The sequence below is a fragment of the Hylaeus volcanicus genome, chromosome 4, assembly GCF_026283585.1.
Source record: "Hylaeus volcanicus isolate JK05 chromosome 4, UHH_iyHylVolc1.0_haploid, whole genome shotgun sequence".
In the NCBI taxonomy this organism is placed as follows: Eukaryota; Metazoa; Arthropoda; class Insecta; order Hymenoptera; family Colletidae; genus Hylaeus; species Hylaeus volcanicus.
In genome coordinates this window covers 18,371,250-18,385,495 of record NC_071979.1, presented here as the reverse complement: position 1 = coordinate 18,385,495, position 14,246 = coordinate 18,371,250, and the positions used below count along the sequence as shown (strand labels likewise).

Here is a 14,246-nt window from a genome sequence, read left to right as displayed (position 1 = left end):
TCTTAATAAAGTACCAATTTCGGGATATTCATTAATCTTATGAAATATAAGTGTTATATCCAAACTTTTACAGACAGTTGAGCTATGAATGTTCTTAAAGCAGAAAGGAAGTGAACGTAGAGTTCGATAGCACACGAATAACTCCCACTGATAAAAGTGAATAGATTTATCCAATCCCTGGTTAAGATTATCCTGTCTAAGCGACTGGAAGATACACTTTTATCCTCCGTCAACGATTCTCGATGAATCGATTCGCGGTGAACGACCAACGGACGCTGCAGCTATCCACGCCTGACTTTTCGCCTCGCGTGAATGAAAAAAGACGAGCTCGGCGGAGTCGAAAACGAGTCGAAAACTGCTCAACTTTTACGGCCGATGCAAAACAGGCATGGCTTATCGCGCGCGTGCTCGCACAGTGATTTATCCCTCAGGATGTCGGGACCTCCGCCTCTGGTGGCCTACATACCGAGAGTTATACCCGTGCCGTTGCGCTGTGTCATACGAGTCACCACCGCGAGACGAACAAGGAAATAGGAGCATCACCTTGCTCGAGCATCGCAGGAAATTCCGATGACAACATCGAACACGATGCAACGACTACGCTCGCTAAGCGCCTAACCGCGAAAATGTCGCGCGATAACCGCGCTCGTTTCACCTCATGACACTTTTTGCGATCCATCGGACGAATAAATGGACGATAAATCCGCGATGATGATGGTCTACCGGGAGTAATATTTTGTGGATCAATGATTCGATGGTGTAACGCGACATGGGACTGATAAGTCTGTGGTGCAAAGGGTTATGTGAACTATCGAATATGTAGGTGGTTGCCTTTTTTTTCGTGGTGAGAGTTTAAATGTATTTGGTCTACATAGGAGTCATTGAAAGACTTTATGTGATTGTTTCTAACAATACTTGTTGCTTCATATCCTGCAGTATGCATCCTCCTGGACGATGGATTTGTCGTTGAGTAGCTCTACAGATGCAGAGATTTATTGGAAGCTTACTCCTGGATTTAGTCAACTGGTCTCTTTGGTGAGAAATCGTACAGCAAACGTACATACTTTACCACTAACACGATAATATTCCAGGTAACACGTGGCCAGGACTGAAGGCGATAAAGAAGATTTGTTGCGTTTTAGGAACGATAGCAGATTTGGATTAGCTCACACTGAGTCAGAATTGAAAGACGATAAAAAGGATTTGATACCTATTAGAAGCAGTATCAGATCTGGGTTAGCTCTCACGAGGTTAGAATTGAAAAACAATGAAGGGGATTCGGTACGCATTTGGAGAGGGATTCCAACGAGATTCCAAGATCGTAGCACAGGTTCTGCGCTTTCGAGGCGTAAAGGATTCGCATCATATCATACTTTTCTATTTTAGAATTGTAAAATTGCCCTCCAGCGTCGAATACCAAAGATTTTAACTTAATTTCTGATATCGGAATAAATACACTGACTAATTAACTGCAAATTGCTGTTGTATAAAAGCTTTGTCACGGTATCGAAAAAATATTATGGAAGCTAGAGTGTTTTTCGATAGGTAGTGTTCGCGATACGTGTATCTATCTATGCAAACAGTGGATAAAAAAAAAATTCAGAATCACTCTAGGCTACAGCGTGAATTGGCTCCTGTGTACACACGATAGAGAGATATACTCGATGTTTTTACGTAATTGGGTACTTGTAATCTGGCTGTCCATGGTAATTAGCGTAATTTCAATACTTGAGCAGAAAACACTTTTTCACAATGTGTGCGGTTTATCGCGTGTTCATCGTTGCATAGCGTGCGGCCACGGCCACTGAAATCGATACACCAGGATATTAGCGATATTAATGCTTTCCACGTACTTTGCAAATCTTTCCCTCATTTTCCGTGTTTTTTTCCAGGAAACATATGTTCTCCGCGTTCTGAGGTTATTGAGATCAAACTACAATTACGTCTTAGGAATGCATGTACTTGTAAAAAAATTAAATCTTTGTGTATCATTCTGAAATTGAGAATACGATTAGAGGGTACGGAATTCGCTTGATAAAAAGACGAGATTAATTCGCATAATAACTTTCATTTCGTCTCGAATGATACACGCGTTGCTTTCGAGATTTAGAATCGTACTGTCTGTTTAAAATTGCATACATATGTATATAAATAAATAAAAAAATAAATACATATATATATATATTGGACAGATCCGTTACCGTTCAAATGTTTGTTTTCGTTCAAAGAAACAGAGAGATAAGAAATGAGTGTCGACGTATTCGGTGGAGGCATACGGTAATTTAAACGCGGTATTTAAATTTAAATATTTTCGGAACACATTCAACATTTATCTCTAGTATGTTCTTTATTTCCAAGCAAATAAATTGTTGCAGGTTCTAGTGTTCTACCCCGTAAATTTGTAAGAATGTCTGCTTATTCCTCGATGATCAACGAACACGAAGCGTGAGAATCCAAGCATGGAGTTGAAACGGTCGCGATATTGCCGCAAACTTCCGCCATTTCCGCGGGACTAATACAATTATGTGGAAGTTTAACAATCCGCAGCAACTAGCTAAACTAAACAGATTTCGTTGCGCGGAGAAACGTCAATTGCGACGTATGCGTTTGATTTTAACAACTTGTATACACCAATACGAGCCGACGGGCGCGCCACGGCCGTAACTGACGGCTTGACGTTTCCACGGCTGATGTGTACTGATTTTGGATTTCCATCGCCCGGAGAACGTATATTCTGCGCGTCACGGGTAATGAGGAAATCATGCCGAGTACAATTAATCCTGCTCGAGTTGAAATCGCTTCGACGAAATACCCTCAACTTCCGATCGCGATATTGCCAAGACGATCGACAGGATCAAACCCCAACCGTATGTGTACAGGACAGTGGTGGGCAATATTTTCTGTTGGGCCAAATTTCGGATAAAATTTGAAACGAGATAGTACATTTCAATTGAATTTATCTAAATAGTTAATAGCCACGAATCGCTAGCGACGAAGAGGTTGGATGTTAATAGTTTAACGTTATAGCGAACTTATTTGCGAAAATAAAAGTACGAGGGTCTGGAATGATGATGATGGGAATGTCCTATCTAATGGAGGAAATGTATTTCTGTTAAAGGAACCTACCTAGAAAGATAAGGCACTCCATTTGTATTTGTATCTATCACCATTAAATTTTCTGTACGAAAGTTCCGGTTTGCGTTTGAAGGATCCTTGTACATAAAGTATTCATCGGATAACAGTCCAATTTAGGCAGCAGTCCTAACAAGGCAAATGTGTTTACCGCCAACAGCGCCTAATTGATGAGAATATAAACGCCTCTGCCATTTTGCTGGACAAACGTGCTTCGCTATCGCGATGTTTTCTTCTGGGTGGCACCAGAAACGATCGAATACTGGGGGTTTAGGCGGGAAAAAGTGGAGAGAAAATAAAGAAATTGGTTCGTGGAACTCTTTCAAACGTTATCTCTATTGGCAGGCTAGATAACCGGCGGGTATTCTGATCGCGCTTCGGAACGATATCGTGTTCCCTAACTGTAATGCATGACGTGAATGCGTCTGTGTACGTCTGTTCACGTACAAGTAGGCAGGATGTAAAGAAGGGAGGCAACTGGATAGGCAGCCGGGGGTGTAACAAATAACGCCCGCGCACTTATCTGAGTCATGCACTTTTCAGTGACAAGGGCGTATGATTTATTGCCCACAAGCTTGCTACAATGAGTCCAGGACGTGTTAAACTGACCGCGTTCATCATTAAAATTAATGGGTATTGGATACCGTCCGCGCCGCCGGAGGAAAGGGTGGCAGAGGTGGCCGGGACAGATAGAGGGGTAGTTCGCGCGGAAAAAGGCGTCGTAATCATTTGCTCGTTCTAATTACTCGTGGCCTGGAGTTCTAGCGTGATATATATATGTTTATAAGAACTGGTTCGATGAAAAAAGCATTGGAGGATATTTTATCTCGTAGCAAAACTATGTTTCAGGATGCACCATTCCAATGTTCCCGTAAAACACTTTTTCGATCGAGAGACAGTTCGAATCGAGGACTGAGAGAGATTCAGTGATTCGTCCAGGCGCTCAGGCTCGTCGAGGACGTAGCACTTCATTCGACTTCCAGTACATCCCTTATCATCTCGTCGGGCCATCTCCGCTATTCAATACCCATTAATTTTAATGGATGTTGGCGGTTAGTTTAACACGTTTCATACTCGCTGACACAATGGACGCCCGGGTTCCGTAACAATTCGGCGGAGCTGAACGTTAAACACCTGAGATGCGCCGTACGATTGACGTAAATGACCGTAACGCATTCTATGTGCAGCTTTACAGCCGGCACGGAAGTGCTTTTTACGTGCCCGAGTCTAACACGAACCTCTGGCAAGTTTTACATCCGGCGCGTATTACGAATTTCAATTCACGGCGACCCTACGCCCTCCTGCCGCCCCCATCGTGTGGGTTAAAATTCTGCCAAGGGGATGCTCGTATCGATTTTCCAACAACGAAGGTGAATTTTATTCATATCCAAAAGAAACTCGCGGCAAAGACGTGATTACAGGTGTTGTCTGTGAATAATTATTAGGGGGGCCAGAAAATAATGTCGTTTCTTTTACATTAAATTCAAACAGGTAAATCTATAACAAGTTTTTGCTTTTAATCAATTATGTAATCAGCCTCGTTAGTAACAGCCTTTTGCTATCTAGTGTACAAATTTTCAATACCTGGTCGATAAAAATCAATTGGTATACGATAAACTGATATTTGCAGAATAGACATTTCTTTCTGGTCCCCCTAATACTTTATTTACAAATAGCATTGTATATATTATCGACAATACAGCATCGTAATCATTACGATGGTATTGAACGTACGAAAAACACAATGAAACTGGTATGGAGAATGTGGCACAATTTATGAGCAGTGATAGAAGGAACGAACAGAAGGGTGGAATGAAACGACTTGGCGGGTGCTTATTGTTAGAGGCTGAGTGTCGATGAAGAAACGAATCGGTAGCGATGAAGAGATTGAACGTTCAATACAATAACGATACAGAAATAGTGAAGGCTAAAATATTGAATGTCCCAAAAATAAACGGAACTCGATGCTTCCCAACCCTTACAGCCGTTCCAATCAAGGTCAAGTAGGAAACGACTCCGCCAATTCCATTTTGCTTCGCGGAGGGCTGTGCTCGACGATGTGCTTCAGTCAATAATAGGTTAACCTTGGGAGAAGAAAGTGGATCCACTAATCAATTTCTAACATTTAGATTCGGACAACTTAGCCTCCATTAAGGAACTACGAAGGAGCATTTATCGAATCACCTGTATAGTTCTCTTACATGAACATTTAGCGAAAAATTATCCCTGATCTTCTCCACTATCATTTCAAATATACTTAACGTAGATTTATCCAAATACCGAAACAGTACTGTTCAAACCATGTGTAGAGATTTGAAAAATAGTATTAAAATAAATGTCTAGTACACTCCCTTATTAGACCTCGAAGGGTTCGATCTGTCCTAGTATCTGGAACACGCAACAATGACCCAAAGACAAGAACCCGTATCCCTGCACGTTAACACGAGACTTCATCCGCGTTAACCATCTTCATCCAGCGTCGTTTCGGTTGAAAGCGATCGCCAACAATACACGCGACTCCAACTAGCCTGGATCGCTAATGAACCGCGTTACGACAATGAAATTTCATTGAACAGGTCGGTGATCGCGAAGAAGAGAGACGAAGGGGATGCATGCAAGCTAGGGGCTAGGAGACGGTGTAGGTAAATCGATCTGTCGGCGCACGTAACGCGCGGTTAAGTAGCGCGTTAAAACTCCGCGAACGTTCCGGGTATGCTTTCAGCATATTTGCATAGGACTCCACTTTGCGGCGCATGCACGCACACGCATCCGGGGAGTGTACACGGGCGGGTCGGATGTCTCCCGGACGTTTGTATGGACACGTGAAACGACAACGAAATTGAGTCGCGGCGGCATAATGCCTCCAGATGCGGGGGTTACTTAAGAAGTTGGGATCATCGGGACGCGGCGAGCGCATCCTCGCGGAACGGAATAACGATAGTCGTTTCATTGTTCGCGGAGCGCGTGATCGATCATCCGTAGGATCGATGATGATTGCTTGGGTCGTTCGTCATGGCACCTCGAGCGATCTCGAGATATCCTTGTGAGATATCGCCTTGGGACTGACAGGGTTTAAAGATTCTTCTTGGGGGAAATTTAAAATACGTTTTTCTACTATTTTGGAAACATTCATATGAATTGGTCCAATTATTGTACGAGGGTCATTTAAATATAAATTGGAATTTTTGTACACAACTTTATTGGTGATATTAGGTTGTTGCACATGAAATGTCTTATAATTCGATCTCGTAGTTATCTTCATTCTGCTACGTGATTGTGGTGGCAGACGTTACTTGTTTGAAGCAGCTAAATTCTATTTTCAATTGTGGGATCAGAAAGCTTTCTATTTGAAGGAGAAAATGTATTTCTGTTGAAGGATCCTACATAGAAATATAAGGCAATCCATTAGTATTTTTATCTGTCCTCAATAAAGCGGTGCAAAAACAATCCGAATTATATTTGAATACCTCTCGTAAATAAAAGGGGTACGTTTACTGTTTAACGTTGTTAGAATTTGAAAAATTGTCTCTATTTCTATGGTAATGTTTCGTCAGTCCCTCGAGGTAAATGCAAACAAACTTACAACAGCATGCATTCTCCGTTTACTTTAGCGTTTCATGCTATGCATATTATACGAATATATGTTGACTTGTGGGAGTGATTGTCCATTTCCGACATAAACTGAAATAACGTTACCATCCTCTATGACGATGGTTTCCAATTATAGAAATACAATGAGATGAATAAAGGCTGCACCTTCAAAAATATTATTGTCCAAGTGTAAAAAAAATAACTTTGTCTTCCTCTAAAAATATTTAATGGAAACGTAGGAAAATCGGAATAAAAACCATCGTGTTAAATGAAACCGAAGTATCGTTGAAGCACCGTGTACAAGAATCCCTCCAGCAATTCAACAGTTTAACTATTCTCGACCCGTAACGTGTTGAACGCTTTGCATGCTTGGCAAATATTAATTCCAAGCGAATTTTTCCAACCGCGCCGAAGAGTTTTTTGCATTAACCGAGATGAAATGGCAAAAATAGAGAATGAAGAGATATCGCGAGCATGCTTCGAATATCAATACAATTTTATTTTCGAATTTATCGGACGATTCCCAGTACCTAAAGGGGTTCAATGAATATTTTCAATTTACCGTGTAGATGATTGAAAGGGATGAAAAGTGGATGGACTATCAGAAGCTCTTGGTTAACGATAAAATATCATTTTCAAGTTTGTTAAGTATTTAAAACGGAACGTTCAACTTCTCTCGGGATACTTACGACTCGTTCAGGATCTAAAACAGTGCCGCTTGCATTTTCCTCTCAATTATGGAAATATGAAGGAGGAACGCTGGGAACTTCGACTATCCCGAGCATAGTTAATTTCTATTACATTTGTATATTTAATCTACCCTCGGAGGAGTAATCGTGCCAACAAGGCCAGAGATTCCAGAACTTTCGATAAAACTGTAAATAACGACGACTGTGAAACTTGAGTTTCCGCGAGGAGTTCGCTATAACCCTCCAATTAGCAGCGTTTGTTGAAAATATTACTAACGCGACCGAGTAAGAAACACATCCACCCACGCGAGGTTTCAACGAAAGAACGTCGTATCCGTCTTCGTTGTTCACGGACAGTTCACCGTAATGTCTACATGTGTGGACAAAGGTACTGCTTGGACAAATTGCTTCTTTTCAGGTCAGACGGAAGATCAACTTCTGTTCTTTCGTTAGCAAAGAAACGGCGCGCGATTGTTAACAGAAACGAGTCTGTCTTTTGTCGCGACAACGATTGATTAATCTAAAAAACTGAATCTATCATTGGAAATCGGTAATCGATAACTGATCGATGTGAATGTACCGTATTAATAAAATATTCTGATTGAATAATCAAGAATGTTCAATTAATTATTCTTATCGATCGAATTACGCGAATGATAACATGTTAAAGTGATTGTACAATGTCTCTTGTTATGAGAAAGTCTATTGGACTGTATTACACACCGAGTAAACCTCACCTAGAGGTAATCTCGTCAGACTGGTTTAGTTTAAACGCTTCTTCCGACAGCTCACTACAAGTTCTGAGGCCTTTGTTAAGAAGCAGTGTCTGTTCCAAGCATCTTAACACAAATTTTAGGCCGATAAGGAAGTTTAATATGCCAGACTCAAGAACATGTACAATTATCAAAAATAATATAGTTATCTATATACACACATAGACACACGTAAAGCTTCACACACACACCTATATGCTTTACATTTATTTTATTGTTTGTACTTAAAAAATACAAACACGATCATTGAAACACGTGTAACAAATATATAAATAATCTGATTACCGTAGTATCTGAAAAATATTTTCTTTCTAGCCGTAGTATTTCATCCAATAATGTTTAAATCAAAATTGAAATAAGAATAATAGAATAAAACATGTCACTAAATTTCTAAAGATTCAATTGTTAGATCAAATAAATGTCAGAAATGAATTGTTGTGGGTTGGTTTTATTTGTTATCTATTATTCGAATCAAATGCTTACCCATCGATGAACTATAATTTTCAAAACAAACGCTGGAAAGATTAAATCTACTGCATAATAGATTTAAAACGAGATGATAAAGTGCTTCACTTGCCATTCAACGTTCCATTTCGAGAATTCAGTTACGGTCAGTTCTCGTATCGAGTTAAATTTATTAGCGGACTATTTATTTCCACTGGATAACTATTATTAGCTTTTGATGTTTTCATTAAATTATACATCATTGCAGCAGGTTATAAAAATTACGAAATAACATCGAGCGAAATATTCAAATGAAATTTACAGTAAAAAATATGTCAATTTGGGCCAATAAAACCAACGCTCCGTACGTTACCATGCAATATTGACGCGTATTAAAAGTGGCGGGTGACTTATCGTTCTGCGAAACGATGCTATGTCGCTGGAAATTGGCCGTGTATACTCTAATAAAAGTGAATTGCGTTTTACGAATAACTCGAGACTACCATGATGTATATCAATCTCGTAAGTGGATTATTTGCGTCTATATCAGTGGTTTCCAAATTTTTCGAGTGGCTCTACATTTGAGAAAAAAAGTTTCTGCACTCGAGATATTCGAGTCAATATATTTTTCGTACGTTTATTTCGTTTTCGGTATAAATACACGTATTTGATTTTCAGTTAGACTCATTCATCGAAATCGACTCCGAAATTTGACCAAAAGTAGAACAGGACGACCAATAAATATTCAAAATTAAGTTAATTTACTTTTAATTTCGCTGAATTCAATTTTACGCTCATGTGTACCGAGAGTGAAAAATACAATTATATAGATAGTTATATAGATTATATATATAATTATATAGATAATCAAACGAACTAGTTAAAAGTAGAATACGACAATGGTTAATGCTTTCAGGTTATGTGACTTTTCTCGAATTAATTGGGGGATATCTAGATGCGAACAATCTATGTTGTGAAAAATGAGACAAATGAAGACAACGAAAGGCGAGCTCGAAGTTTGTTTTTCATTGAAATATTTTCAAGTTTTTTTCAATTTTTCTGTAAAACAGCCTCCGTTGCCAGAAGCGCCAATTGCAAGTCGCTCGTCTATAAAAATTTAATTGCAAGATATACTGTAATGTTCTGTCAACTAGAAAGATATCAATCGCACGATTAATATGTAATAACTAATGTTAATATTTAAATCAATCATGTATGAGTAATGACCATATGAAGCGAAGAATGTCACTTTCAGAATTGATCACGTCAATGTATGAATAATATCAATCTACGGTAAACTTTTCTTCGAAACTCAGGTCGCAATTGTCACATTTCGCCATGAAGAGCGTTCACTAATGAAATTGGAACAAAATTGAGAGCCTCGGAAATGTGGTAATTAGTAATATCAAAATGGAAAGATGATGCTGTGTTTCCAACTGGCAAAAAGCTTGCAAAAACGGTGAATATCATCTGCATGTAATATCAATTATTCTCCAATAATATTGTTTTCTGTTGGTATCAAAAATCATCCATGAAATGAATTTTCTGTATATGGAAAAAGGTTCGTGTTATAGTTTATAAATCAGTACTGTAATGTATTATAGAACTAGTATTTACAAATATTTATTAAAATTTATATTTATATTAAGTACTCTAGAATTTAGAAAATGGGTCAAAATAGATTAAATCTATGTTGATGTTCGAATAGTTTAAGCCTATTTAGTACTAGTATAAATTCTGTTTGAATCTATTTCAGGTACTGCTACGATAGCGACAAACTTAAATAGATTTTATCTGGCTCGAGTAAAGTAGGTTTGCAGTATTTATGTGCTATCCGGCAAGAAAAATAACGCTATTTACAAAACATACTGGTTTTAATCTTCAACTAATCCTGCAGTAGCTGGGAGAAAAACGGTGCGCCAGGAACTTCATTGCAGATTGCTCAGAATCTAGGGAAAAACTTGACCAACCGGTAAAAATCCTCTTTGTCTTTGATGTAGGGGGTTGCGTCTGCCAGTCGTAAATGGAGGCCGATGGGTTGCGGTAATAAAAGTAAGCTACTACTTTATCTAGCTAGTGGAACGTAAATAAAATGAAAATCTATTTTGGAAAATGCTTTGGAGTCAGTTTTTATATTGTCATAACCCAAAATAGCCATAGAGATTCTATTACCATGGATCGATTACAAAAAATACTGTATCTTTAAGTGGTAGTACTATTATTCACTACTCTTTTTCTGTTAGAATCATTTAAAATTTAACCGAACAGTTAGTTAAAGATTGAGATTGAGTTCACTACAGATTGACATTCATATACAGTCAGTTCCATAAATATTCGTACCTTTATGTCCATTAAAGAAATCTGTTTAAATTAAATGACAGGTTTGATATTTTCAAACAAATATGTCATTATTAATACATGCAAGTGTAAAGTTTATTCATATACACATTTATGATGAAACATTTATTTGAAAATATGAAACCTATCATTTAATTTAGACAGATTTCTTTAATAGTCGTAGAAAGTATGAATATTTATGAGACTAACTGTATGTATGCGATATCTAGTTGAATATCATTATCTCCCTTTACGTACGAAACTTCCTTCCCTTCTCACATCGCAACTCGCCAAACTTCTAGCATTCCATCGAATTCAGTGTACATTTAAATGAAACTTGGGCGCAAAGAGTTAACCGTTACCCGCCAAAAAACAGAACGTCAAAGACGTACCATGTGACGCAGCGTCATCTAGCAGTTGGCCACAATTCTATTCCTTCCTATGTACAGCCCTAGAGAGAGACCCTTTCCCTTCAGTCTATTATAATTTGATTCTCCCGACTTTCCCCTGCCATTAACGTGACTGCGTCGCAAACCGTTCTCTAATGAAATCCCGCGTTCGAGCCCTGACAACCAGCAAGTCGATCGCGTTCTCCTAGTCGACCGAAGTGATCCTCGAGCAGCAACGTTTACGGCGTCGATCGGGACTGACACTCACCTCAATTCGATGCCCTGGTTCCGCTTGTCATTGATGCTGACGATCACGTCGCGTGGTTGTATGGTGTTGTCGTCGTTGCACTTTGCGGAAGTCACTTTGCCGCGCGACGGTCCACCAAGCTTGATCAAACGACTCGTACTTCCACGCGTTTGTCACTGGCTACCCCGGGGTGACAGTAACTGTTCAGAACGACCACGAAGAAGACGGCAATTCCTCTGTCGATGAACACGAGGCGATCGCACACCCTTTCGTCACTGACGCGAGATCTGTCAAGAAGCAACTTCCGTGGATCTTTCTAGAGCACTGCACTTTACCGAATCCGCGATCTCTCAGCTTGGCGCACTGTGTCTTCAACCAACACGGATGCACACTATGTCATCGACTGATGCAGAGCTCGATCAAATCCTCGATCCTTTACCTCGTTCAGCTAACACGAATCATCGATCCCTTGGACTAGGTTTCCGGTATTCCACAGACAAAATCCTTTATCTTCGCACTGTGTTTTCGGGAAACAGGAATTCTCAAGTTTTTTCTCCACGCAATGTACCTTTGCTAAGCCCGGATCTACCCCAAAATCCTCGATCCCTCGCAAAGCACACCGAGTCCTGTATTACGACCTTTACGCGCGCGAGGCGATCGCGTGTCACGCGAAGGTTCGGTTCCCGCGAGTTTCGGGGCTCCTGGACACGTAACGTCGCGGAAGGAGCAAGCACGATCGCGATCTACGCACGATCGCTGATGGAACGCGACGAACGATGGCGATAAAACGGATTGCGACACGCGACTAAGTGCCGTGAGATCGACGTCAGCTGATTCGACGCGATCGACGGGGGCTGGGCGAGAGAGACACCGGAAGGGGATAGACGCGAAACGAACCAGCTCGCAACGGGGAGCCAGCAGGAGCGCGCGTGTTTGGCCCGCGCGACGACGTAAACACTCGGCACGAAAGCTCTCGACTGACTCGGCAGGGATGACCGAGCGGCTCAGTTCAGCGTTTCGCGCAAGTGGCTCGGTAACGTGGCGTAACAGTGCGCAAGCTGTGCTTTCGTGCGGCAGATGCAGCCTGGAGTGGAATCGGCAAGGTGACGGTTCGCTGTGCGTCTCCGTTTCGAGACACCTCGTCTCTCGTCTCGTGACTCCTCCTATAGGTTCTGGATGTGCGTCTATTCCGTCACGAGTTACCGTTCGCTCGCTGCTGCGATTTCATCTGTCACTCTCGAGTACCCGCGGCACGCTCCCAGCCGTCCCGTGCGCAACGTTCACCCTTATCCCTATCCGTCGTGAGACTGACTGACTCCCGCTGACCGTTCGACCTGTATACCTGCGCCGCGGCAGAGCGGCCACGGTGGATCGCGAAAAGTAACTGGCGAGCCGACCGACCCCGATTGCCTCGAGTCTGCGCCCTAGCGACATTTCTCGTGTACCGGATATAAAATATAGACGGCAGCTACCCGTGTACGTGTACCTACGCGTCTCGCGCTCAGCCGTTCTGCTCCATTCTGCTCCATTCCGCTCTTTCGCGTAGCCCGCGCGCTCTCGCCTCTCTCCTCTTCGTTTTACTTTTGCCGCGCAACGGTTCCCGCTATCGCCCCGACTACGCGGGAGCTTGAAAAGGAAGAAACCTTCCAACTCCTACACCGTACCCTTCCTTTCCTTTGCTCTTTCTTCACCCCCGTCTCGCACCACGTTCTTTCATCCCGTCCAACCCCGTCTTCTCTTCCTTACGTCGAGTCTCCCCGTTGTTTGCCTGTTTTCTGCTTTCTTCCTTTTCCTTTTCGTCTGTTTAGTCTGTCGATTCTTTCCCCGTCCGTTCGTTCGCTGTCCCTCTTCGTCGTCTCGGTTCTGCGGCAGACTCGTGTTCCCCGTTGCGGAAACTCCGACGCGTCGCTGCTTCGTTATTGTTGCTCGCGGAACGATCAAGCTTTGACACGGTCTTTCTATCAACGAGGTCCCTCGAAGCGACACTTATTCTATTTTATCCTGCTGTTCCTGCCATGAACGCTTCCTTTGTTTGTATATGTTTTATGGTAATATGTTCCGAGGATCTTCCGCGAGGTTTAAGCGATGTTTTGTTGGAGGAACGCCTCAGAGCATCTGCAAATTATATTGCTTTCTGTTCAATTTTACTATCAAGTGCGATACATCTCTAATTTGACGCCTGTTCAAAAAATGATCCATTAACGATGGCTTGCGACCATTAATTTTATCTTCTAGAGTTTATTTTCATTTTTAAACGAGAAGTCTCTGTTACTTACGCGATTTTGGTTACTTCCTGTTTTAACCGACTTCGAAAAGGAGAAGGTTACTCAATTCGACATGTATATTTTTTCTTTCCGTCTGTTAGCTGATTCTCTCTCCCTGGAGCTTGCGATGCGGTGCGATGGTTCTGCCTGAGACTCGTGTCGCCCGCTGCGAAGACCCTGACGCGTTGTTGCTTCCTCGTCGTTGCTGCTGACGAAACCTTTACGCTCGAAGCATAATGGAAAGATGCTGCGTAACGTAACGCGCGGGTGCTACCAATGTAGAATTTTGACATTAGATCTGGGTTAAGTTGTCTGTGGAGATATTTTATCTCATTGATGATACAACCAGAGAAAGAATAATGGAAGTGGCCATGGCAATT

The 14,246-nt window shown here is 41.4% G+C and overlaps 1 protein-coding gene across 4 annotated transcripts in view; it reads right to left on the bottom strand.

Annotated features, from left to right (window-relative positions):
• The window catches only part of LOC128875378 (teneurin-a), a 770,168-nt gene extending 757,263 nt beyond the window's left edge, over nt 1-12,905 (bottom strand). For all 4 annotated transcript variants that reach the window (XM_054120900.1, XM_054120902.1, XM_054120903.1 and 1 more), the window contains exon 1: nt 11,624-12,905. The gene's annotated coding sequence lies outside the window, so the exon portion shown is untranslated. The remainder of the gene's footprint in view (nt 1-11,623) is intronic.
• Between the last annotated feature and the right edge of the window lie 1,341 nt (nt 12,906-14,246).